The sequence below is a fragment of the Oryctolagus cuniculus genome, chromosome 14 (genome assembly GCF_051225735.1).
Source record: "Oryctolagus cuniculus isolate XC-2025 breed Fujian yellow rabbit chromosome 14, ASM5122573v1, whole genome shotgun sequence".
Taxonomy (NCBI): Eukaryota; Metazoa; Chordata; class Mammalia; order Lagomorpha; family Leporidae; genus Oryctolagus; species Oryctolagus cuniculus.
This window is the reverse complement of record NC_142880.1, coordinates 46517774-46545388: the sequence shown is the minus strand read 5'-3', so window position 1 is coordinate 46545388 and position 27615 is coordinate 46517774. Positions and strand designations below refer to the sequence as shown.

General features: G+C 43.0%; 1 long non-coding RNA gene across 8 annotated transcripts in view; it reads right to left on the bottom strand.

Annotated features, from left to right (window-relative positions):
• LOC149122315 (uncharacterized) overlaps positions 1–27615 on the bottom strand; it is a 51484-nt gene that overhangs the window by 4407 nt on the left and 19462 nt on the right. For 2 of the 8 annotated variants that reach the window (XR_016220648.1, XR_016220644.1), the window contains exons 2-3: positions 13731–13823; positions 9259–9326 (exon numbers count right to left, since the gene is read on the bottom strand). This is a non-coding gene — a long non-coding RNA (uncharacterized LOC149122315). The other 6 variants (XR_016220647.1, XR_016220645.1, XR_016220646.1 and 3 more) reach the window with 6 other exon arrangements.

Here is a 27615-nt window from a genome sequence, read left to right as displayed (position 1 = left end):
ATTCAGATGCCTACAGTGGACAGGAGAGTTCCAGGCAGAAGCCTGGAAATCAATACAGATCTCCCACAAGGGTAGCAGGAACCCAAATACTTGAGCCATCTCACAACCTCTCAGAGTGTGCTTTTTTAGCAGAAAACTGGAGTCAGGAGCCAGAGCCAGAAATCAAACCCCCACACTCTGGTATGGACACAGGGGCTGAAGACCTGGTCTAGAAAGCATCCCTTAATGAGATGGATAGGCAAGTTTTGGTGTCTAGATTAAAAGAAACTCCTCTGGCCGGCACCACGGCTCACTTGGCTAATCCTCCACCTGTGGCGCCGGCACCCGGGGTTCTAGTCCCAGTTGGGGCACTGGATTCTGTCCCGGTTGCTCCTCTTCCAGTCCAGCTCTCTGCTGTGGCCCAGGAAGGCAGTGGAGGATGGCCCAACTGCTTGGGCCCTGCACCCACATGGGAGACCAGGAGGAGGCGCCTGGCTCCTGGCTTTGGATCAGCGCAGTGCGACAGCCGAAGCAGCCATTTGGGGGGGTGAGACAATGGAAAGAAGACCTTTCTCTCTGTCTCTCTCACTGTCTAATTCTGCATGTCAAAAAAAAAAAAAAAAAAAAAAGAAAGAAAAGAAAAGAAAAGAAAAAAAAAAAGAAAAACTCCTCTGACAGCAATACAGTATGGAGGTTGTTCATTTTTTGGCCTTCCTGATGTTTAGTCATCATAAATAAAGCCAACAATAAGAACTGAAATAAAGAGGACCACGCTGTTCCTTAGAACATAATAAAAATAAGATTTGGAAAAGAGAAACAGAAAAGGGAAAGGCAGAGCCCCTTCTCGGACATTTGCAAGGCAGCCCTTTTCAGAGAAAGACAAATGGAAACTGGCTATCCAGAACCTTTATCAAAATGTCAAGGCTTCCCCCAAATTTATCAAAATTTCTATTATGCACCCGCTGTCTGAGGCACACATGCCCTGGCTTGGATACCACTGGGTGGGATTAGTGCTCATCCAAATCCAGCTGGGCCTCTTTCACTTAATTTCCTTGTGTTTTCTTCCCTAGGCATTGCTGAAAGGGAGGGGAATCCACAGCTACAACACAAATGCTTTGCTCCCCCTTGATGAAAATGAAGTACACTATACTGATCAGGCTGCGTGACATTCGACATGACATTTCCCCTGTATTCATCCCATAGTTTGAGACCTTAAGTGCTATTTAAAAGGTCACATCGCTAGTTCATTCATGAGCATATGCCTCACGCATGTTGCAGGGGGCATAACTGCATGTCAGTATTAGAGTTCTCATGTCAAAGGCCATCTACCAGATGGGGGTGGGGTTGGCGGGAAAAAGCAGGCCAACCAAAGCATCACATGAAGTCATTGTCACATTGTTTGTCATTACAGGGGACAACTTCTGAGTATGACTGCTCACTCACAACACAATGAGCAATGGCAGGATATATGGAAGCAAGAATTGAAAACATTACAGGTGCCAACGCTGTGACTTAGCCGATAAAGACATCATCTGCTGTGCCGGCATCCCATATGGGCGCTAGCTTGAGACCCAGCTGCTCCTCTTCCAATCAAGCTCTCTGCTGTGGCCTGGGAAAGCAGTAGAAGATGGCCCAAGGCCTTGGGCTCCTGCACCCACGTGGGAGACCAGGAAGAAGCTTCTGGATCCTGGCTTCAGATCAGCCCAACTCCAGCCGTTACAGCCATTTGCGGAGTGAACCAGCAGATAGAAGAACTCTCTCTCTTTCTGCCTCTAACTCCACCTTTCAAATAAATAAATCTTAAAAAAAAAAAAAAGAAAAGAAAATATTACAGTGGGTAAATATCACAAATTATCTTCGTCCTCTGCTGGAATCTAGGACAGAGGTCAAGAACAGATAGCTGGCTGGCGCCACTAGGCCAATCCTCCACCTGTGGCGTCGGCACCCCGGGTTCTAGTCCCGGTTGGGGCACCGGATTCTGTCTCGGTTGCTCCTTCTCCAGTCCAGCTCTCTGCTGGGGCCCAGGAAGGCAGTGGAGGATGGCCCAAGTCCTTGGGCCCTGCACCCCATGGGAGACCAGAAGCACCTGGCTCCTGGCTTCAGATCAGCACCCATTGAGGGGTGAACCAACAGCAAAGGAAGACTTTTCTCTCAGTCTCTCTCTCTCACTGTCCACTCTGCCTGTAAAAAAAATAAAATAAAATAAAAAATAAATAAATAAATAAATAAAAAGAACAGATAGCTGGCAATGGCTTCTATTTAGAAGACTGATGTGAAGGATTATAACTTGGGACAAGTTGCCTTAGTTGGCTAAAACCCCTGGGTAAGTCATGCTATCTCTGGATTTACATGGAGATACAGTCATGCACCACATAACAGTTCAGCCCACCTTGGACTGCATACATGCTCAATAGCAGTGTCATGAGAGCATAATAGAGCTGAAAAGATTCACATTGCTTAGTGACATCTTAGCCATCATAACATCTTAATGCAAAACATTACTCATGTATTTGTAGTGAAGCTGGTGGAAACAAGTTTACTGTGCCAATAGTCATATAAAATTATGCATGGGACATAATAGCTGATAATGATCAAAAGTGATTATGCTCCTGGTTTGTATTTACTACATCGTAACTATCGTTATTTTAGAGTATAGTGCTTCTACTTATAAGGAAAGTTTGCTATAAAACAGTGTGCCAGCAGCCTTGTACACCCCTATTTATGGCATCTCCTGATGGCATCAAGAGGCCACATCGAACAATTGACCTATGCTATGTAGGTGCGTGTGAGGATATTTGTACGACAAAATCACCTAGGGATGTTCTTCTCAGAATGTGTCCCATTATGAGGCAATGTATGTCCTATGGGGTACTAGGGGAGAAAACATTGTGTTCTTTTCCAGCATCCTTTTTTTTTGACAGGCAGACTTAGACAGTGAGAGAGAAAGAGACAGAGAGAAAGGTCTTCCTTCTGTTGGTTCACCCCCCAGATGGCTGCTACGGCTGACATGCTGCAGCCGACACACCACGTTGATCCGAAGCCAGGAACCAGGTGCTTCCTCCTGGTCTCCCATGTGGGTGCAGGGCCCAAAAGCACTTGGGCCATCCTCCACTGCCTTCCCAGGCCACAACAGAGCAACCGGGACAGAATCCGGCACCCCAACTGGGACTAGAACCCAGGGTGCTGGCGCCACAGGCAGAGGATTAGCCTAGTGAGCTGTGGCATCAGCCTCTTTTCTAGCATCCTTTCAAGGACCATTTGTGAACTCTACTAAAACACAGAATACAGGACAGACCCAAGTATATCTGTAAGGAGACTAGGGGTGAGAAGGAACAAGAATCAACACTTCTGACAAGCAACCCAGGCTTTGAGGACCAAGGACTTAGGAAATCAGGCTTAGCAAATAAGATGTGGGGTCAGGGTTGTGGCATAGCAGGTAGAGCCATGGCCTGCACCACTAGCATCCCATATGGGCACTGGTTCAAGTCCCACTGCTCAACTTCCATTCCAGCTCCCTGCTGGTGCTCCTAGGAAAGCAGCAGAGGATGGCCCAAGTGCTTGGGCCCCTGCACCCATGTAGGAGGTCTGGAGGAAGCTCTTGGCTCCTGACTTAGGTCTGGCCCAGGCCTGGCTATTGTGACCATATGAGGAGTGAACCAGTGCATGGTTTTTCCTCTGTCTCTTTTTTCTCTGTAGCTCTGCCCTTCAAGTAAATAAAAGAAATCTTTTAAAAAAGAAAGAAAAGTAGATGTGAGCCTGTTACATTTTTGGATCAGAAGTCTCAAATATTTTACTGTACAGCTGGACTTATTTTTATATCATGTACATATTCATGATGTTAATATTATAACAACAAAAAAGAAGATTTGAAAAGGAAAGTGTAACTCCTGGAGTTGGTGCTATAGCATAGTAAGCTAAACCTCCACCAACAGCACCAGCATCCCATATAGGCGCCAGTTCATGTCCCGGTTGCTTCTCTTCCAATCCAGCTCTCTGCTATGGCCTGGAAAAGCAGTGGAGGATGGCCCAAATGTGTGGGCCCCTGCACCCGTGTTGGAGACCTGGAAGAAGCACCCAGCTCCTGATTGGCTCAGCTCCAGCCAATATGGCCATTTGGAGAGTGAACCAGTAGACAGAAGACCCTTCTCTCCATCTCTCCCTGTCTCTGTCTATAACTTTGCCTCTGAAATAAATAAATAAAAATCTTTTAAAAAAAAGTATAACTCCTAACATTCACTTCTCACTCTCAAAGAGATGGTCTGGCCTCTTCACACTCAAGCCTAGCAAACATCCCACTTTGGAGACTGCAGAAGTCCAGGCAAAAAGGACAATGCAGAAATGGGATGAAGTCGCCAAGGGAAGGGAAGGTTGTGAGGAAAGTATGGCACATGGAAAAGGAAATTTTTAGCTTTTTTTAATGTATGTATTACAGTTTTGCTTTTTGTTTTTAGTTTTCTTTCGTTAATCATGACTTTAATAATACATATTTGTGGGTCACATGTATATAATGTGTAATGATCAAACCAGATCAGAAAGCGTTTCCAATTCCTTACACATTTTTTAAAGTTTTGATGAGCACTTAATATGTGCATATATTTATAGAATACAGTGTAACATTTCAGTAACTTGTATATAATATTTACACAATATTTAAATAATGTAAATGTATTGATTGAATCCAGGGAATTAACACTTCCCCTTCATTACCATTACCTTATGTCTGGAGATTTTAGGCTCCTAGAAAAAAAAAATTAAGATTTATTTATTTGAAAAGCAGAGTGGCAGGGAGAGAAGGAGATTTTCCATCTGCTAGTTACTCCCCAAATGGCCACAATGGCCAGAACTGTGTCAGGCCAAAGCCAGGAGCCTGGAACTCCATCAAGGTCAACTATGTGGGTACAGGGGTCTAAGCTCTTGGGCCATCCTCTGCTGCTTTCCCAGGTGCATTAGCAGGGAGCTGGACTGGAAGCTGAGCAGCCAGGACCCAGAGCTGCTTTGCAACATGGGATGCCAGTGTGCAAGCTTCAGCTTAACCCTCTGCACCACAATACCAGCCTCTTCCCAGAAAAATTGTTGAATGGAGATTGTTGTTTATACATCCTAATACCTTCTCTGTGGTCACAAGTTATTTCATTCTTGCCATTTCCTTCAAAATGTCTGGATAGACTACTATTATTTTAAAAATTAGTCAAATTTGATTGAAAACATGGATGAGCCATCCTTTAAGAAACTGACAGGATTTTGTACCTAAAAGAGAAATATTGGATTGAGATCCTGTTCCTTATAGGTGAGCCTAATGCTTTTTGAGATATTAAATGGTTTTTGTCCCCTCTGGTATTTTCCCCTTCCTTTCCAAAACTCCCAGAGCACCTTTGCCCATCCCAGCTCATTTCAAATAAAGTCCTGTTTGCATGAGCTCAGAAGCTCGGAATTTCTGCTCTCCCAAGCCCTCTTTCCAAATTGAAGCAAAAGTCTTTTAGAATTTACCCTGGGGGCTGTGTAGAATGAGAGAAGGAAATCTCAGAAGAACCATCCCTGAAGTAGAGATTCCTCTGTAAACACCAGGAAGCCATTCTTCTAGGCTAAGAAAAAATAAATGAAGTGATATAAGGGAAAAAAAATATATGGGGGTCCCTAATGAAAGGGCTGGACATGGCAAGTCCATGTGCGCAGCAAGGAGAGATTCAGGGGCTGTGCTGGAGCCCCTGAAGCCTTAGAGCCACGTGGTGCACCTTCTCCAGTCTGACAGCCCTCAGGCCACGAGCCCACTTTGTCCAAAGATAAGCACTGCAGCTTCATCATTTGATGAGGACTTCACCTCTGAGGTCCAGCCAGCAGCTCACATTCCCTACCCTGCTTTAAAACTTCACAGATATAGTGCTCTTAGACTTTCGAGAAAATGAAGACCACACCCAAGATCAGCATACTGGGGAGGAAACTGCCCAGTGGAAGCTGTTCAAGCCCATGGAAATGAGACAGAAGTTGGTGCCCACACACATGGGCACACATTCTCCATTCTTTCTTTTGAAAGAAAACATGAGGGGTCAGCACTGTGGTGTAGTGGGCTAAGGCTCTGTCTGCAGTGCAGAGATCCCATATGGGCACCAGTTCAAGTCCCGGCCGCTCCACTTCTGATCTAGCTCCCTGCTAATGTGCCTGGGGAAGCAGTGGAGGAAGGTCCAAGTTCTTGGGCCCTTGCACCCATGTGGGAGACCCAGAGGAAGCTCCTAGTTCTTGGTTTCAGATTGGCTCAGCTCTGGCCATTTGGGCCATTTGGTGAGTGAACCAGCAGATGGAAGACCTCTCTCTGTCTCTGCCTCTCTCTGTAACTCTGTCTTTCAAATAAAAAATTCTGAATATATCAAGGAATGCTTCCAATGCTTCTCTTTCTTCCCAGTTTATTCTCGCCCATCCTCCACAAATGCAGGGACCGAATGAAATCTTGTAATCTAAACAAGCTTTGCCGCCATAAAACTCAAACCACATCATGTCTTTATTGTCAAATAAGTTGAGACAACCAGTCAATTTGAGATAATGAAATCCACAAGACAAGAAAGAATTACCCATACTTTCATTTTCTGGATTCTCCATATCCATACCTATAAATTCTAACTCCAATAAAATAAATGTACTAGGGGCCAGTGGCATAGTGGGTAAAGCTGCCACCTGCAGCTCCAGCATCCCATATGGGCACGAGTTTGAATCCCAGATGCTCTGCTTCTGATCCAGCTCTCTGCTATGGCCTGGGAAAGCAGTGGAATATGGCCCAAGTCCTTGAGCCCCTGCACCCTGGGGGAGACCCAGAAGGGGCTCCTGGCTCCTGGCTTCGGATTGGCACAGCTCTGGCCATTGCAGCCATTTGGGGAATGGAGCAGCAGACGGAAGACTGACACCTCTGTTTCTCTCTCTCTCTCTCTCTCTCTCTCTCTCTCTGCCTCTGCCACCCTATAACTCTGCCTTTCAAATATAAATAAATACATCTTTAAGAAAAATGTACTAGAGCTTTGTCCTCATTTGTGGCAGAGAGCGTCCAAAACCCTCTGCATTCATGAGCATTAGCAGAGTCTTCTGTTGCACACAAGGAGCCCCTGTCAATCACACCTGGCTTTATGTTAATGAGATGATTCCTGGCAGGGCTCCTAGCTTGCTTCAGGATGGAGGCTGGGTTGGTGGCCAGAGGAACAAAGCTGATCAGAAGGCTGCAATGTTCTCCACCTCACATAAATCTCCAGGGAAGGGAAGAAGGCTAGAGATTTCACTCAATTTCCAGTGGCCAGCAGTTTCACCATGCCCACACAATGAGCTTACAGTAATAATTCCAAAATATTAAAAGCTTCTGAGTTGGCAATTGCACTTCATATGGTGGGGGGGCTGCACGCTGACTCCATGCTCAGGACCCTTCTGTATTTCACCCTACAGGAACTTGCTCATCTAGATTGTCACTTGTACCTTTTATAAAGAGCACTATAATCCTAAGAAAAGCACTTTCCTGCATTCTGTGACTCATTCTGGCCAATTACTGAAGCAGGCTATGGTGAAATCATGGGAACTTGTGCATCTGCAGAATCTTTGGCAGGAGTAGGAGCCACGTGGAGACCCCACCAATGGTTGACATCTGAAGCAAGGGCTGTTGTGACAGACAGAGCTCATAACATGTGAGATCCGCTCCACCCCTGCATGGTTAGTGTCAGAATGGAACAGAACTGCCAGACACCTGAGAACCGGCACCTGTTAGAACAAACCACCAAGCACATTTCAACAATTCTGGCCTCACTCTCGAACTGCACTGCTACCCTTCTGGTCCAATCTGGCATCACCTCTTTCCTGACTGCCCACCTAACAGTCTTTCTGCTGCCTCTGTGAACCTGTAATGCATCTAACACTCAACCAGAAAAGTGTGGTCTTGAAAATATAAATCACAACATGAGTACATCACTCTTCTGCTTAAAACCCTCCAACTGCCTATGACCCCTAGAATAAAATCCAATCATGTTATTTTAGCTTTCAAGGCCCCTGCCTACATGTGGCTGCTCATCTCATACCATAAACTCTTACTCATAAGTCCTCTCCCTGTTGGCCTTCTTCCTGGTTTTCTGTTGATTAAATGTACAAACACCCACCTGGCTTGGGTGCATTTGTACTCTTCACTCCTGTGGCCTGACAGTCTCAACCTCTTTTCCACATGCCCCTCTGAGCTGTTTTTCCCAAGCCAGCCCAGGGAAGCTGTCCTGGACTCCCAGAGATTAATACCACAGCACACTAGTTTAACTCTCTGCATGTCCTTAGCAGCCAACATAGAAGGTAACCTCCATGGGAAATGGAACCTTGCCTGTCTCTTGCCTCACTCCATCTAAAAGACGACCTGACCCACTAGCCATATGTGCAAAATGAGTGGATTTGAAGAAAGCTTTTACATTGGGGAGCGGGCGAGGGGGGATGGGGTGTCAAAAACTAGGGCTTACCAATAACCAAACGAACTTTCCAGAGAACAGGAGAGGCCATGATTACTCTGTACTGTTTCTCTGCTGTAGCGTCTGACTGATAGGGACTCGTGCTGGGAAAGAAACTATTTCAAGGATTTGCTCCATGAAAGGGGCTGTTTATTAGAGCATCAGCAAATATAAACAAGTTCTCTGAAGCCAAACAGGAGGGCCAGCACCAAACGAGGTTGCTGGCAAGCTTCCGTGCTCAGCACAGTGCTTTCAGCGCCGTTCCCAGGAAGACCATTCATCGCACGAGCCAGTCAGCCTCCTGTCTCCTTGGGCACTAATTGCTCTGCCTGGTTAGACAATTTAGAAAAATGCACCACTCTCAATAAGACATAGGCAAGGGGAAAGGAGAGGGCCTGGCTTTTCAAAAGTACAACAAGTTCTGAGTAAAAGAACACAAAAAAAATTTTCCGAGAGAGGAGAATGCTTCTAATTGGAAACGAACGTCTCATCTGAGACCAGAAAGGGGCTTCAGCGCTGTGGCCTTGATGTACTCTGGGAAGCCCAGAGTTCCTGCAGCACCAGTAGGAAGCAGAATCTCAGCGTTTCTTGTGAATCTGGCATCTGAAATGGTAAAAGCTTTTTCCTAAACAGACCCTGAGTGCCACTGCTGGGTCTGTTTGCTGTTCAGGACAGAAATACAACATGGTGCACACAGATACTCAAAAGCACAGGTTCCACATCTCTGGCCAGCAGCCAGGCCGGTGATTAACGCTGCATATTTTTTCTGTGCCATAATTAATGCATCCCACAGGAGATATCACAAATTTCTGAAGGGAAATCCACTCACCGTGTATATTTAAAGCCTTAAGATGGCCACAGCCTTTCCTCCCATAACTCCACAGCCTTAAATTCATTCTGAGAGAAAACCATAAGGAATACAGATGAGAATTTATTCCCAGGGACGTTCAGAATCCTAAAAACTTATGAACAACCTCAATGTCAACAACCAATACAGAGACAATAAAGAAAAGTTACTGAATGTGCCCCTGTTGGAATGCTAGATAGTCATTAAAAATTATACTTAGGAGGAACTTTGAAAAGCACCCTTGTAGCTTAAAGAATTCCACCATACTCCCAAAAGGTTCAGTGAAACACTGGTTAATCCCAAGGAATTTGAGTTTCCTCATATCCTTTTTTTTTTCTTTTTTGAAATCAGAGATGTTGCTGTGCCGTAGTGCGAAAACAGGGAGGTTTGTTGGAAAGGAGCATAATCTTTGTGTAAATCTATATCCACACCAAAGAAAGAACACCTCTGTCCTTGGCAGAAAGGATGGCAGAGCCAGAATGCGGAATGCCTCCTCCCACCATCTGCTGACACGGTTCTTCCACACGGCTTCATAAGCAGCTGCTTGGCAGCTGTTTCGATCCCTGAGACAGGTAGAGAGAAGAAATGGAAGAGGAACCAGACTCTACAGGGACTCCCACACCATCCAGACCCCCTACTAGAGTTTAACATTATGGAGACAATCATTCATTTCCTTATACAGAGACTCCCCAGGTTGGGTAAATGCTTGCTTAGGTAAGTTTATTTGGCAGCTGGCCCTCCAGGGCCTGTGGGTTTGGCAGTTGGAGCTGATCTAAACTGTCCTGCCTACAAATGGGGAAGTTAGGGGAAGGGTGTTAGTGAGGAGCTATGTGGATGAAAGATGAAGAGAGGACCAGAACTGAAGGACTTCAAGAAAGAACCAGAATATTCCATAGGAATGGATTTTTAAAATATGGTCTATTCATATATTCACCATGGAATATTATTCAGCCCCCCTGAAGAAGGAAATGTCATTTGCAACAACATGATGAACCTGGAGGACATCATGTTAAGTGGAATAAGGTAGGCAAATGCCGTATGATCTCATTTATACATGGAATCCAAAAAACTCAAACACATAGAAGTAGACAGTGGAACAACAGTTATCGAGTAGGGGGAGAGGGATGGATAGACAAAGGGGAGATGCTGCCCAATGGATACAAAGGTTCAGTTACACCAGAGGAATAAACTCTGGTGAGCACCCTAGCGAGGCAGCACATGATGGCTCAAGTAGTTGGGTCTCTGATACCCACAGGGGAGACCCAGATTAAGTTCTGGGTTCTTGACTTCAGGCTGGCCTAGCCTTGGTTGCAGTGGGCATTTGGTGAGTGAACCAAAAGAATACAGATATATTTCTCTCCCTTTCAAATAAATTTAAATATATGTGTATATATTTATGTGTGTGTGTATGTATGTATATAGATATATATATAATTTTATTCTCCCAAGACCACCAGAAAGAAAATCTAAATTTATTAGATTTGCTGTATTAAAGGAGAACAACACTTGACAGAGCATAGCAGTGTCTCAAAATGGGAAAATGGGGAAAACTACCTATAGTTTTGGGGCCTGGGTGATTTTAAGGTGAGTCTTGAAGGTAGGGAAATTGAGATTGGTCATATTTACAATATAATACCCATGGCAGAAGAGGCACCATGAGGCAAAGGTTTTGAAAAGAGATCTGAGGAGCAAGCTGTTACCATTGAGAAATGAACTATTCTACTGTTTCATAGTTTTGTCTTCAAGGAGCAAGTATGTCCTAGAGCAAAGGGCTAAGATTTTTCCCTTGTTCATTTGGATATTGGGATTGTTTCCAGTGTTGTTTAATGCACAGATAGAAAAGTTTGCCTGATCAAAATATTGTTTAACACGGAGAATCATATTGGTTTTAGTCCTTATTGGAATTGAATGAAATTATGGGCAATGTAATTGATACCCTTTCCTGCAGCTCCCTGGGTGTCTGGAAAAACTTGCATTGTTCACTAACGCTTTGTAAAGAACTTCCTGTAGTGGCTCTCAATGACTGAGACAGCATGGTTCCAGTTTCTGTAGTTTTATGAGATAAGGGCATAACCTGTGTAGCCATAGGATCAGTCCAACGAAAATAAAGAGGTTATTCAAGAGAAACAAAAGTTCATGGAAAATGAAGCTAGACCAATGGGTTTTGGAAAACAGACAAATGGACTTAAACTGGGAGCTTTTGAACAGCAAAGGCAGGACAAGAGAATGTTTTTAAAGAAAACAAGTCAAGCCACAGTCTTCTGCTTGGAATATAGAATATACAGGAATATAATGAGGAGTAAGAGAAAAGAAGAAGCCAATAAGACGACTGACATGCAGAATCAACAAGGCTTAGAAAAGGACATTCAAATGCTAGTGGGAAATACAGTAGGGATACAAGCTTATGATCCAACAAGCCACAGAATTCACAGCAAGGTAAATATGAGTTATTAGACATAAGGAACCATGCAGTTAAACTCAGATGCTCAAGTCTCTTGGTTTGGAGAATAATGATGCTTTTGAGAATGAGGAACGTGACACACAGTAGGGAGAGAAGGGAGGAGGTGCACAACGGGCAGCTTAGGCTTCTTTAAGTATTGAATGACCCAAGTCATAACTTCAGTAGGCAGTTAGGAATGTGATGGTGAAGCTTCCGTGAACAGACTGGAGAGAGATGACAACAATCTACCTCTCAAAGGCACCCCACAGGCCAGATCCTGTGCTACATGGTCACAGGTGGGACCTCTGCGTGTCTTGCCATTGCAGCGAGAACAGTTGAGCAGTCTTCTCCCAGGAGAATGCCTGGTCCTTCACCAACATGGCAAACACAAAGGATATATGGAACGTGGTTATACTGTTCCTAAGGGCACCCTCAGCTCCTGCACACTGGGGCTCACCTGGGCAGCTGAACAATTCAACATAATTCCATGCTTTGTTATAACTTTTAAAAATTTTTTCTTCTTCTACACAAGGGGCAAGAAAGATAGAAGAGTGTATGAAAATTTGGAAATAGGCAATTTGTTTACCAGTGGTGAAAAAATTATTCCCTAAAATTATTCTATTCTTGGGAGCTCTTAAATTTCATTCTATAAAGAAGAAAGCTATTGGGGCCAGCACTGTTGCACAGAGGATTAATGCCCTGGCCTGAAGCAACAGCATCCCATATGGGCGCCAGTTCAAGGCCCGGCTACTCCACTTCTGATCCAGCTCTCTGCTATGGCCTAGGAAAGCAGTAGAAGATGGCCCACATCCCTGGGCTCCTGTACCCATGTGGGAGACCCAGAAGAAGCTCCTGGCTCCTGCCTTCAGATCAGCACAGCTCCAGCCATTGCGGCCAATTGGGGAGTGAACCATCGGATGGAAGACCTCTCTCTCTCTCTCCCTCTCCCTCTCCCCTCTCTGTGTAACTCTGACTTTCAAATAAATAAGTAAATCTTTACCAAAAAAAAAAAAAAGATGAAGAAAGCTATTGTGCAGGCTACTGGGAAGCAGGAGACATCAGCCAACCAGAGGGAAAACTACTGATCAGAGCAAAAGACTGTTGAGAAGCAATGTGCTGAAAGGGGTAGCCTCAGCAGGAGCCCTGGAGAACAAGGACAGGTTCAGTCACTCAGTTTGACAATGAGAGACGTTGTGACCTCAGCACAAAGGAGCCACAATGCTTTCCTTGATGTAAAACACCCCAGATCATCTCCTCTACTCCCATACTTCCTTGACAGAACCTCCCCAACTTCTAATAAATCACTACATGCCAGACTCCCCAAATTCCACCAGCTAGCTCATGAAAGCAGAACTTTATATGATTAATAAAACTGTGGGTTTAACAGCACTCTGATCATTTGTAAGACCACATATTTTAATATGCACACAGAAAATTCACTTGCAAAAACACACTTGTGGCCAATTTTCTGTTCTCTGTCACAAAGTAGCTTCAGGCTGAGTTTCCAAAGACCACATATTTGTAGCTGCATTTCTGGAACAGTTCTAATAAAGAACGCTACACTCAGCACCTTCCCAAGCAGATCACTTTAAGATTTTATTTATTTATTTAACAGGTAGTGTTACAAGCAGTGAAAGAGAGACAGAGAGAAAGGTCTCCCTTCTGTTGGTTCACTCCCCAACCGGTTGCAACGGAGCTGTGCCGATCTGAAGCCAGGAGCCAGGTGCTTCTTCCTGGTCTCCCATGCGAATGCAGGGGCCCAACCAGTTGGGCCATCCTCCACTGCCCTCCTGGGTCACAGCAGAGAGCTGGACTGGAAGAGGAACAACCGTGACTAGAACCTGGTGCCCATATGGGATGCCAGTGCTGCAGGCAGAGAATTAACCTAATGCACCACGGTGCTAGCCCCAGCAGACCACTTTTGATCATCATTATAAAGATGTTTTATTTATCAGTTCATATCCTAAATATTCATGTTATTCTCCACTTTAGTGTATTTATTGGGAAAACTTACCTATATCCCTCAAGTGGTGTTTGGTTTGCAATTAATCCAGCTTCTGGTATCCTCTTTTAACACACTGGAATTCCATGCTTGAACTCCATGCACCTATTATGAGGAATGATCTTAATCCCCAGTTTCACATATGTTCTACTATAGGACAGGGATATCCATGTCATCTGCACCTGATCATTAGTTTAGGCATTATCCTTAGTCTATTTTCATTACCAGACATTCAATTCCAAGGAATATTTGGCAACTACAACTTTCAAGGTTGAATCCCTCAGGCAAACAAATTAATGTTATTGTCTAGTTCAAAGAACCCTACATTTAACCCAACATGCAAAATATTTTCCAAATCATTAACCATTCTCAGTTTAAAAACTCTTTGGTCTATACAAATAAATCCACAGCAGCATGAGCAAAATGATCTTTTATGTACATTAGATTAAGCAATTTCATAAAGATAACTGATTTTTAACAAATGCATTCCAAGTTCAATAATGCAAATGGATGAGTCAAACAAAACCAAATTGAGAGAGCAACAGAACCAACAGAATACACTTGCAAACAATTATGTATGCATAGACAAATAGGATTAAAAGATAATGGAAGTAGGAAAGCTAACGTGGTGATATGGGATGTGCAGCTGGATGCCCCTTCAAATCCAGCTTCCTGCTAATGTTCCTGAGAAAGCAGGAGAGGATGGCCCAAGTGCTTGGACCCCTGCCACCCATGCAGGAGACCTTGAAAGAATTCCAGGCTCCTGGCTTTGGCTGGCCCAGATATGGCTGTTGTAGGCATTTGGGGAGTGAACTATCAGGTGGAAGGTATCTCTGTCTTCTGTCTCTCCCTCTCTCACTCTTTCAGATAAATAAAATCTTTAAAATTATAATGTGGGGTAAGCATTTAGCCTAGCAGTTAAGGTGCCAGCAACCTATAGTACAGTACCTGGATTCTCTTATTGGGTTCCTAACTCCAGCTTCTTGCTAATGCAGACCCTGCAAGGCAGCAGGTAATAGCTGCAATAACTCTATTCCTGATACCCAAGTAGGAAACTTGGATGCAGTTCCCAGTTCCCTGCTTCAAACTTGGTCCAGTCTCATATTTCAGGCATCTAAGAAGTGAACCAGCAGGTGGAAGGAAGATATCTCTGCCTCTCTCTCTCAAATAAATGGATATATAATTTTTCATGCCTTTTTGAATCTCTCATGCATGTGTGTTTACATGTTTATCCAATTGTACATGTTTTATCCATAATTTTTTCAGATTTACTTCCAGCAGCTGGCTTGTATGAGAGTGTGAGCTGGTAAGTCTGAAGTCCACAGGCTGGGTGAAAGGCTAGAAGCTTAGAAAGGATTTCATAATTTTTTTTTTTTTAGAGAGAAAAAAGAAAGTGTTTACTCTTACAACCTTCACCTGACTAGATGAGGCCCATTCATATTATAAAGTTCATCTCGCTTATTTAAAATCAGTTGATTGCAGATGTTAAACACATTTGCAAAATATTTTCCTTCAGTTTACTGTTTAAGTAATTTGGTACTGTGACCTAACAAAGCTGACACATAAAACCAATTGTCACAATGTTACAGTCCTCATTAATCCACAATATCCTTAAAGTTCCATCATTAGCCAAGACTATCATATGAGGGAGGATGCTACCAGGACATCACACACACTGCTTTCCCTGTGCAAGAGGTCAACTAATGATAGAAACTTATGTCATAGGAAATTGCAGAAATATATAAATGCTCTAATGATGTAGGCTGTAGAGAGACATTCCTCTAAAGCCAAAACTCAACACTGACTAATTCATTTTTCATCTTTGATGCACTTTTGCTGTCAAATCCAATCATTTATTTGAAACAAACCAAAAGCACATTAATAGAAAGTGTTATCTTAGACGCAGTCTCAAATTATACCAACTTTAATTTCATCCAAAATATGTAATAATTTCCTATTGTAAATTTTAAAATATTGTATAAAATAATTATGAAGCAAATTCTAAGCCTTCCACTTACTGAATATTCTTTTCAGCTTTCCTCATGGTTTAATCATGTAAGAGTGACATAAACAAGAAAAAGACGGGAAGAAATAGAGGACATAATGTCAAAATCACTTACTCTAGCTGTTATATTTCTTTCACATTCCAGTTAGCTTCCTTTTTATTCTTTATATATTTTAAAATTGCCCTTTGAAAGTTAGAATATCACAAATCACTTATCTTGAGCTTCACGACAGTTAATTTTAAGTGTCAAGTTGGCTGTAGGGTGTCCATTTGGCCACCATAGATGTTGCTTGGAAGGTGTTTATGGACGTGACTAGCATTTGAATCTGCAGAAGCTGGTAGCAGAGATTACCCTCCATAATGCCATGGGCCTCATCCAATCACTTGATGGTCTTAAGAGCAAAGATTGTAGTTACCTGGTCTTTTAAGAATTATCATGACAGCAATATACAAATCCTGAATGATCCTCTAGCCTGCCATCCCAAAGAATGCAAACTCAAGACTGCAACCCCAACCCTTAGCTGAGTTTTCAGCCTACCAGTCTGTACTACCAATTTCAGAATTGCCAGCCTTCAGAATCAATCTAAGCAACCAATCAATAGATAAATTTATGTATGGTGACAATTGTGTATATATGTGTGCGTGTGTGTGTGTGCTTCTCTAGAGAATTCTAATTAATGCAAGTTCTTCCCTGATTTTAGCATTAATATTTTAGACAAGATACCACCTATTGTAACAAAAAAGGTTTCATTGATATTATATACCTATTTTGCCATTAATTCGGTAATTTAATTCAACAATATGAGGTCACTTAAGTCTTAAGCTGAGAGATTTGGTGTATGTTTATTTTATTCTTTTTGACCCCTCAAGCAGCCACGTACCTGTTGTTCATCCTTATACCGTGGTTAGGAAAACTGGGTACACTCTATTCTCCATCCAAAACCTGTGACTTTATTGCCTAAGGCTTGTTAGGTAATGGATATTGGCTGGTATGAATGGATGCCAGGTTTTCAACATGGAACCTGCATACCTATTCCTGGAAGGCATAAGGATTTGCCATGGTGCAACCAGGAAAGCAAAACAATATGGTAACTTCGGGCTGTGGACTGTAATGGCTAAGGACAATTCTATGAGGCTTTCTTAATGTCCGCTTCTGTGGAGCCATTCAATCAATTGGCATTCACCTAATTAACAGGGTGAGAATTACCATGATTAAGGAACAGAGGAAACGCATAGCAGACGTTTAATGATGTGAACATGAGTCTCTTGTGACACTGCTTTATTGATAAGGTTTTGCTGAAATAGGGAAGATTTTCCCTGTTGCTAAGGCAACCTGCCTACAGGAACAACCGATCTATACATCATTCCAGCAAGTGGTCTTTGCAATTTAATTAAGGGAAAAAAAATAAATGTAGCTACAGACCCAACATCAGAGAGAAGATAGCAAAATAAAATATAGAAGGGGGAAAGACAGTGCCCAGGATGGTGGGTTTGAAAAAACATGTTGGTGCCATCTGGTCTCTCTCCCTCGTCCCCTACCCCACAGGTCTTATTTCTTTCTACCTCCCTGTGCTTTCTGCTTTCTAGTCTCACTAGCCTGTTTGTTATCTCTTAATTATGCCACACAGCTCCTGCCCCAACTCTACATTTGCCATTTAGTCTGTTTGGAAATATTCTTCAATAGATACACACGCAGCTCCCTTCCTCTCACAGCCTACAGACCTTCTTATTGGAGAATCCCTTCTGGCTACTATGTATAAAATAGCCCTTGCCACACCCTATCATTTTGCCCTACCTCATTTTTTTTCTTCAGATTATTTATCACCATGTGATATTAAACATGCATGTACTGTTTACTGTCAGTGTCCCTTGCTAGAATGTAAGCTCCATGAAGAATAAATGATGGCTGTCTTGGCCCCTTGCTCTGTCCTCAGCACCTTAAACAGTGCCTTGTTCCTTATACTTATAAATTTATGTGTATTAATAAGTGAGGTTCTGGTCTCAATCTTTAAAAATCCAGTCAGGGAGATAAAAACCTGGACAGATAAAACAAGCATATAATATTAATATGATAGGAAATGGCAAGACAAAACATAATCCCAAAGCAGGTGCAACAGGACATAGTCTGAGTTAGATGCTCACATCAGAAGGATCCTTTCAGCACCTCATGGATGATTGCAGCTGGTATTAAGCTGTTATTCGATAGACAACAATAAAGTCAATATCTCCTTATTACTAATAAGACCTTGAACAGGCTCCTCATTTGAGACAGCATTGCCATGCTGCGCTTTGAACACTGACGCACATCTGTGGCTTTGGATCTCTGTCCCTACCAAATCAGATCATCTTTATTGTGATAAATTCCATTATTCAGAGATATTTGCAAACAACATAAATTGGCACTTAAGCAGAAAAACGAGTTAATAAAGGATAATTAGCAGCTCTTGGAATCTTCAGATGAATCAGAGAACAGGTTTATTCATAGGCAAGTGACCAGGAACAACACTTACGTTATACCATCTTGCAGTCACAGGCCACTGACAATGTCCCAAAGCAAAGGCTCAGGCAAGCAACTCATGTGTCTGAAGCCAATCATGTTTGCCACCTCTGATCTCAGTTGCCAGCTTCTAACAAAGCCAGCATGAAAACTGCATGCAATGCCCTTGCTTCCTTTGGCTGCTCTTTCTAAATCAAAGTCAACCCAAGGGCACCTCATTGTTCAGTCTGAGTCTTAGGCCTGTGCCTACTTGCAAAGGGTACCATCATGCCAAGCCATACTGGAGCCAGTGGCATAGTGGAGATCTGTATTGCTGATCCTGACTTTTTTAAATTTTCTCCATCATGGATTTTTAGAACTTTCAGTTTTAAAATATTGCATTAAAATTATTTGTTGACTACTGAGAATTTTTGGTGTCCCCTTGTCTCCCAGGGTGAGTACCTCACTCAACCCCACCCACTCACTCACCGTTCAGCTCTGGCAGAAGCTACCAGGAAAGTGGCCTTCTGGGCTGTGGTATACACAAGAATGACCCACAAGATGTCATCATGCCAATCCCCATAACCTGGGAATGGCTTACCTTATATGGCAAAAAGGAATGTGACTAGGGAGCTCGAGATGCAAAAAAGTGACCCTGGGTCATCAAGATGGGCCTCATCCAAATACAAGTGTCCTTGCAAGGGAAGGTATGGGAGGCAGCGTTAGAGAGAAATACAGGTGACAACAGGACATGGGACAGAAAAAACTTGAAAACTCTGCTGTGGCTTTGAAGATAGAGGACCAGGCCGAGAAGATGGGCAGCCTCTGGATGCTGAGAAAGGCAAAGAAACAGCTTCTAGAGGCTCCAGATGGAAGGCAGCCTCCATCACTCCCGTTTTACCCCCAGAGAGACTGAATGCGACTTCCAATCTCCAGACATACAGGATCATAAATTTGCTGTTTATAGGCCACCACGTTCATGGCAGTAGGAAACTAATACAGTTATGGAATTCTTTGGATAGCGTAACATGGTTTGATATGAAGGGGAGATCAGAAGGAATACAAGGCCGGCGCCATGGCTCACTAGGCTAATCCTCCGCCTTGCAGCACTGGCACACCAGGTTCTAGTCCCGGTCGGGGCGCTGGATTCTGTCCTGGTTGCCCCTCTTCCAGGCCAGCTCTCTGCTGTGGCCAGGGAGTGCAGTGGAGGATGGCCCAAGTACTTGGGCCCTGCACCCCATGGGAGACCAGGATAAGTACCTGGCTCCTGCCATCGGATCGGTGCAGTGCATTGGCCGCGGCGGCCATTGGAGGGTAAACCAACGGCAAAGGAAGACCTTTCTCTCTGTCTCTCTGTCTACTCTGTCAAAAAAAAAAAAAAGAAGAAGGAATACAAATGTCCATCCCTCAGCAATTGTAAACTTCTACCTATGTTTTTGTGGGTTTGTTTGTTTGTTTGTTTGTTTTTGGACAGGCAGAGTGAACAGTGAGAGAGAGCGAGACAGAGAGAAAGGTCTTCCTATTCCATTGGTTCACCCTGCAATGGTTGCTGCAGCCGGCGCACCGTGCTGATCTGAAGCCAGGAGCCAGGTGCCTCTCCTGGTCTCCCATGCGGGTGCAGGGCCCAAGGACTTGGGCCATCCTCCACTGCACTCCCGGGCCACAGCAGAGAGCTGGACTGGAAGAGGAGCAACCGGGACTAGAACCCGGAGTGCCGGTGCCGCGGGCGGAGGATTAGCCTATTGAGCCACGGCACCAGCCTCTTGTGGTTCTTATAATCAGTCTACAGACAAACATTTGTCAGGATAAATTATTTCTTTGCTTGGGCTCTGGTCATTAATTCAGCAGGTATATTGAATCATTTTGTGTGTACAAAGGGATTCAAAAAGTGCATGGAACTAAGAGATGAAGCTTATTTCATTGCTAAAAAAAATTGAAATCCATCATAGTTTCTCGATAATATATTTTCCATGAACTTTCTGAAGACCTGTGTATATGTTCAATCATCCTAGGTTGACTCAACTGCTGGTGAATGAGACAATTGCCTTCTACTACTTTGCAAATCTTCCAAACCAAAGCACAGGGGGCTGGCGCTGTGATGCAGTGTTAAAGCCCTAACCTGCAGCACCGATATGGATGCTGGTTCAAGTCCCAGCTGTTCCACTTCAGATCCAGCTCTCTGCTCTTGGCCTGGGAAAGCAGTAGAGGATGGCTCAAGCCCTTGGGCCCCTGCACCCACATAGGAGACCCGGAAGAACCCCTTGGCTCCTGGTTTCGGATTGTCCCAGCTCTGGCTGTTGCGGCCATTTGGGCAGCATACCAGCAGATTGAAGACCCCCCCGCCCTCTCTCTCTCTCTCTCTCTCTCTAACTCTTTCAAATAAATAAAATTAAAACCTTTACCAAAAAAAAAATAATAAAAAAAAGCACAGAACTACAGAACTTAAGTCATAGGTTCCTCTCATTAAGAATAACAACAAAATGACAGAGTAGTGCTTCTTGTGCTATTTATTAGAAAACAAGGACTTTCTGTCTTTATTATCAGTGATTTATAATGTGAATTATTATATTATATATTATATATGTGAATTATTATATTATAATGTGGAATAAAAATAGCCCACTTGAATTGTTTGACTAATGTTTGATTTTCTATGAAAATATAAAATGCTATGAGAGTATAAAAGGTAATTTTTCTGTTTCTTAGAAAAACCATATTTACCTCCAGAAATTTAAGTTCACGGTGCTTCCAGCAACCAAATGAAGACTACACTTGTGAGTTAAATAGATAAAAGACAGTCCCTAATGTAAATATAGATTATATTCCAAAACTGTGTTTGTTGGTCAGGATTTTAGAGCTAAAAATTGAATTATCATAATCATAACACTATGATGATTAACACATAACAAACATTGTAATTGAATTATTGCAACATAGACGAATTACTGTGTGTGTGGAAGGTGGTATGTGAATTCCATTCTTGGGAGGGCTCAGCTGTATCCAGCAGATCATTTGAATAGCACATAGCAGGGTGTGCCCTAAGGATGGAAACAACTTGGAGAGAGAATGGAGGCTGAGAGAGGTGAAGCTAGGTTTAGGAGAAGGGCTTCTGAATATTTTGTTTAGCTCCCTTCTCCAGATCCATGAGGAATAAATCTCAGTTCTTTCTAAGTCACCCAGGCCATAGTATTCTGTTACAGCAGCCTGAGTAGACTAAGACATACATATATAAACATTACACATATACACACATGGATAATAGCTTCTGCACAGCCTCTGGAGCCTGGGCTCTACACTGGAACCTCTGGCCTATTCTAGCACAACTCCCTCTTAATGGATCTCCTTATTTCCACTCTCATTTCCTATAATTCATTTTCCACAGGGCAAAAGCAAGTTTGATCACATGATTTTCTCTGCTTAAAATTCTCCAACAGCTTTTCACTGCACTTTAAATTAAATCTAAATTCCCTCCCTTGACCTACACCAGTTTCCATGCTCTGGTCTTACACACTTCTCAGAGCTACTATCTGAGTCCCAGCCTCTAAGCTTAGTCACGTGGTCCTTTCTCCTAGCCTGCCAACATACAAACCTTCATTCCCACTTTGAGGCCCCTGAACCAGCTCTTCTCTCTGCCCTCAATGTTCTTCACAAGGCCTACTCCTTATGGTCGTGTAGATCTTGTATGAATAGCTCCTCCTACAAGAGAGTACTCATATATACAATTTCAAAATTTTTGCACCAAAAATTAACTCACCCTTTTATTCCATTTTCTACAAGTCTAAGTCCCCTTGTACTCTAAGGTCCCTCAGTTGATCCTGTCACTTACTAACCCATTACCTGGGGTGAATTCTTAGCCTCTCTCTTACCCTAACCTGATGTTCAATTGCACATATATGTTCACATATGTTTATATACTAGTATATTCTATCAGATAAAATAAGAGAACTTAGCTATCACATTAACTACTCTACTTGGCTCACAGCAGAGTCTCAGTGAATATTTGCTAAATAAGTGAATTAATGAAGTACTTCATTTATAGACACGTGATAAACCATTGATTTGAAGTCAGTTGGACTGAGCAGGGAATGATTTTAGTGAGCCTATTTTTATTTAATTCCTTCTAACAAGCAACCTATTGGGAAAAAAAGAAGTAGGTAGCTTTATAAAAATAGCCTGACAAGGGCTCAGATTTCTTTGAAACACCTACAAGCAAAGGAGTTTCAGACTAACAAGAGGATCACAGGTTTCCAAAAATAAATGTCCCTTTGAAAACAGGCAACCTGCCATGCTTTGTAATGGAGCTCCATGACTGGGCCCTTTCTAGGAAACCCCAGTGATGCGCATCTTATTCAACAGCCTCTAATTGGCTGTGTTCCTAAAGGGCCTTAAAATAAATAACAGGCCTTATCTGATCTGAACTGCAGCCAGCCCTTGTCATCTGGAGGAGGCAATGCTCTGGTGAGAGATATCACATTGGGAAAGGAATGTTCAATTTTCCTGTGTTCCTGAACAAGATGTTTGCATGGAAAAAAATGTTAATTTGTATGTTCCTATTTAAAAGAACCAAGCTGTGATAGAACAATCCTTATAGAAGGTTGATACCCAGACAACTTGCTAAAATAAATAGCCAAGGACTTTAGAGTCAGCCACTGGATCTTTATTATTTTGCAGACAGAATTGCCATTCAAACACCTGAGTTATAGATTAGGCAGAATCTTTCACATATATACTTACACAGAGGAGGCATACATGTGTGTTCATACATATGCCTTATCCAATAAAAATAAATAAGTTACATCAAATGATATCTTGTTAACACTTGGATATGAATATAACTCAGTGTCCAAAATCTTCCAGAAATATTTGTCATTTTTTTAACCACAGAATTAAGTACTTTGTCTCTAACAGAGGCATTTTGATATTAAATGTGGAGTTGAGGATGTCATTTTAGAGTTGGAAACCGATCTCTTTCCTGAGGCCACACTGTTTGTATGGCTACTTTCCTAGTCCCAGTGTGTTGTTTTAGAAAAAGAGCTCTGCTCACCTAGAAGTGAGTTCTGCCCTCACCATCCAGTTGGAAGACACTCACAGGAACTTAGGCTCCCACTTGTGTACCTAATGTCTGCAAGCACAAACACACTCACACCCTCATCCACCTCTTTTGACTAACAGCTCAGATAATAGTATCAGTGTCTTAGTCATTCTGACTACTTCAGTGAAAACAAAGACACTTCTGCCTCCCCTGACTTTCCTCACATTTTCCTTCAGAAGAAAGATCCTGTCAGAAACTATTATGACATGCTAGAAACTGAGTGCTTTTTGCAAGCTAGGTGCTTTTTTTTTTTTTTTCTTGACAGGCAGAGTAGACAGTGAGAGAGAGAGACAGAGAGAAAGGTCTTCCTTTTCCATTGGTTCACCCCCCAATGGCCACTGCAGCCAGCACACCACACTGATCCAAAGCCAGGAGCCAGGTGCTTCTCCTGGTCTCCCATGGGATGCAGGGCCCAGGGACTTGGGCCATCCTCCATTGCACTCCCAGGCCCCAGCAGAGAGCTGGACTGGAAGAGGAGCAACCTGGACAGAATCTGGCGCCCCTACCAGGACTAGAACCCGGGGTGCCGGCGCCACAGGTAGAGGATTAGCCTATTGAGCCACGGCGCTGGCCGTCAAGAGCTTTTATGCATGGAGCTGGCATTCTAAAGAAGCAACCCAGACAGAAATGGTAGACTCAGCTAAAGGCAAGAACAGAGGCAAAGAACTGACAGGTGAAGAGCGTAATGGGAATCATACAGAGTTTCCCATAACGCAGTCTCTCCCACGCCTTTACTGCAGAACTATTTGCAATAGGTTCTTCCATTTGCGGAGTAGTTTGGGACTGCAATTGAGTTTATTAACCCTCTGCCCCACCTCAAAATGGCTACCACACCTTAAGCAGAGGACCTGCATTAGATTTATATTTATATTATACTAATAAGAGTTGAATACAGGAATTGAAGACACGGTGGTTGGTCCAGAAGTCAGGCTTGACCAATTAGAGCCCTTTCTTTGATTTTTTTTTTCTAAAAGATTTATTTATTTGCAAGGCAGAGGCAGAGACAGAGACAGAGACAGAGAAAGAAGTCTTCCATCTGTTGGTTCACTCCCCAAGTGGCCTCAACAGCCGGAGCTGGGCCAATCCAAATCCAGGACCCAGGAGCTTCTTCCTGGTCTCCCACATGGGTGCAGGGGCACAAGGATTTGAGCCATCTTCCACTGCCTAACCAGGCCATAGCAGAGAGTTGAATTGGAAGTGGAGTAACCGGGACTTGAACCAGTGTCCATATGGGATACCAGCACTACAACCGGCGGTTTTACCTGCTGTGCCACAGTGCTGGCCCCAAGTTAAACTTTTATAGCTCACCATATGATAAGGGTTCTAAGCACCCTCTCATGTTTTGTTTTCTCAACCATGCAGTAAAGGTGTTGAGAATAAGAGTTCATCTCTCACTGTTTCAGTAGCCTCCATGGTATCCACTATGGTGTTTGGTGCCAGGCTCTAAATCAATTAATGATGCTTTTGAGATAAAGTTCTTACTGTCTCTCCCAATTCATATTCAAACAAGACAGGTATAGGAAGAATTCTGGTAAAAATGGAGCTGAGAGTATTAGACAGGTGAACTGAGGTGATGGTGGCTCCTATCATGGCCAGACTCCAAGTTATGGAAATAAAAGGAAAAATCCTGATGAAGGAAACATGGAAGAGCTTTTCAAAATGGCATCAGGAGGAAACTGGGGAAGCAAGACTGATAAAACAATTCCAGCTCCTCCTGGAGTGTACACTGTTTCCCTTATACTTTAACTACAGCTTTCTAGAACAAACAGTTATATTGTGTCCAGAGATTCAACATTAATATTAAGGGTTTACCAAATTCTTGTTTTATTGACAATTTTACTAAGTACATATATTCTTTTTTTTATTGTCTACTGGTCTCATGACCCCTGTCACACAGCCCCTGTTCTCAATTGCGAAAGAGTTCTCCCAATGGGGCCGGTGCCATGGTGCACTAGGTTGATCCTCCGCCTGCGGCACTGGCATCCCGTATGGGCGCCAGTTCTAGTCCCGGCTGCTCCTCTTCCAGTCCAGCTCTCTGCTGTGACCCAGGAGAGCAGTGGAGGATGGCCCAGGTGCTTAGGCCCCTGCACCCACGTGGGAGACAAGGAAGAGGCATCTGGCTCCTCGCTTCGGATCGGCACAGCTCCAGCCATTGCGGCCATTTGGGGAGTGAACCAACGGAAAGAAGACCTTTCTCTCTGTCTGTCTGTCTGTCTCTCTCTCTGTCTAATTTTACCTGTCAAATAAATAAAATCTTAAAAAAGAGTTCTCACAACAAAAGATTCTTTACTATTTTAAAGTAAAACACTCTTTTCTCATATAAGTTCCCACCTTTCTAAGTTCCCTGCCTTTTTTGGAACACTTGAGAGCTAGCTGAAACTGTATTTTCTAAATTACATCCTAATATCTTTCTAACATTTGCAGCTTCCTGCATTTCAATTGATTGACAAAAGTGGCCCCCTATAGTGCTGATCCCCTGATGTTCAAACATTATAAACCCCTTCTATCCTATGTCAGGACAAACAGCTTACAACAGATGAGATGGACTTTCAGTTTTGGTATTCAGGTATGAAAGGATAGTTTCCATCTTGGGAACTCTCTAGCTTCATGGTTCTCTTGCTGGGATATCACTGGGTCTGGAGAAAGCCAGAGACCACATTATGAGCAATCCAATGGACAGCCCATTGAGCAAGTAACTGAAGTGTCCAACAACTGCCAGTGAGGAGCTAGAGGCTGCTGAAAACCATAAGTAAACCAGTTCCCATGGTCCTATAAATAAGTCAAGGATCCAGAGGCATCTAAGATGACAATTTAGCATCCAGGCATTACATAGTCTCAGTTGCAGAGTTGACACTGGGGGCCAGAAAGTAAACAAACAAACAAAATGTCACAAAAGAAAAGGGGTTGATGAGATCCAGAGATCTTGGAAGGAAATCAGAAAGTCATTTTTGCTATGAACCAATCAGGTTTTTGGGACAAGAAATTCAATGCCAATGTAAGAAACAGAACACTGAGGTCTTAATAGCTCAAACTGGCAAGTATCTAAAAGCCAAAAGGGCATGAGAAATCAGAATATGAACAATAGTTCATCCTAGGATGAGAATGATTTGTCCTGGATTCCAATGACTTTATGTTAAGTGTGTGTGTGGATCTGTGTCTAAAAGAAAACAGCAGAACGTTGTGAAAATATGAATGACTGGGGCTGGCGCCATGGCTCACTTGGTTAATCCTCCGCCTGCGGCACTGGCATCCCATATGGGCACCGGGTTCTAGTCCCGGCTGCTCTTCTTCCAGTCCAGCTCTATACTGTGGCCCAGGAGGGCAGTGGAGGATGGCCCAAGTGCTTGGGCACCTGTACCCACATCGGAAACCAGGAAGAATCATCTAGCTCCTGGCTTTGGATCAGCATAGCTCTGGCTGTGGAGGCCATTTGGGGAATGAATCAATGGAAGGAAGACATTTCTCTCTGTCTCTGTCTAACTATGTGTCAAAAAAAAAAATCATTCATATATATATATATATATATATATATATATATATATATATGAATGATCAGTGTGTCATCTACTGCCAGGTCAGAGGCTGGAGACTTTAAGGCCAGGTTACAAACTTTTCTTCAGGAATTTACATTTGCCAGATGTCTAGCAATTGATACTGACCAAACCATAAACACATGTCTCCTCATCAGACACTTCACTCCCATTGGTTCACTGACACTCTTGTCCATGTTTTCCAGTGCTGGATTATCTGTCCCCTTCTTCCTTGACTTTTTCAAATAGTACTGGCTCTGTTACATTCCACATATACCTCTCGTAATGTGTGATATTTTGACCAGCCTTCTAGTTTATGCTAGTTTTTCCATTCTCTGAAACCCTCTGGTACTTAGGATGTAAACCACAGAATTTAGTGCTTGGTTGTATATTGTGTTATTGATTTTTCTTCAAAATGTTTCATCTTTTCCTAAGACTATAAGACCTACTTCTTTGGAAGTAGCAAAGTCAATGGTTTCCAAATCCAACCACATATTAAAATCACCTTTGATGTCTTTTCAAAGATTTCTTTTAAAAAGAGATTCTAAGTCTCTGTGTCCAATTTATTGAGTCAGAATTTGGGAGGCTGGAGTCCAGGAGAATATCAAATTAACTGCTCCTGAGATGGTTGTTGCAAAGTTATAACTGCACAGCTGCACAGAATTATGTTGGGTACTCCATTAAATATTCATGAAGCATTTTCTGATAAACTGAACTGACTCTTCTAATCTGATACACTGGTTTTCCTTAATGATAGATGTTACAGAAATAGGAAAATAGCATAGGCCAAATGG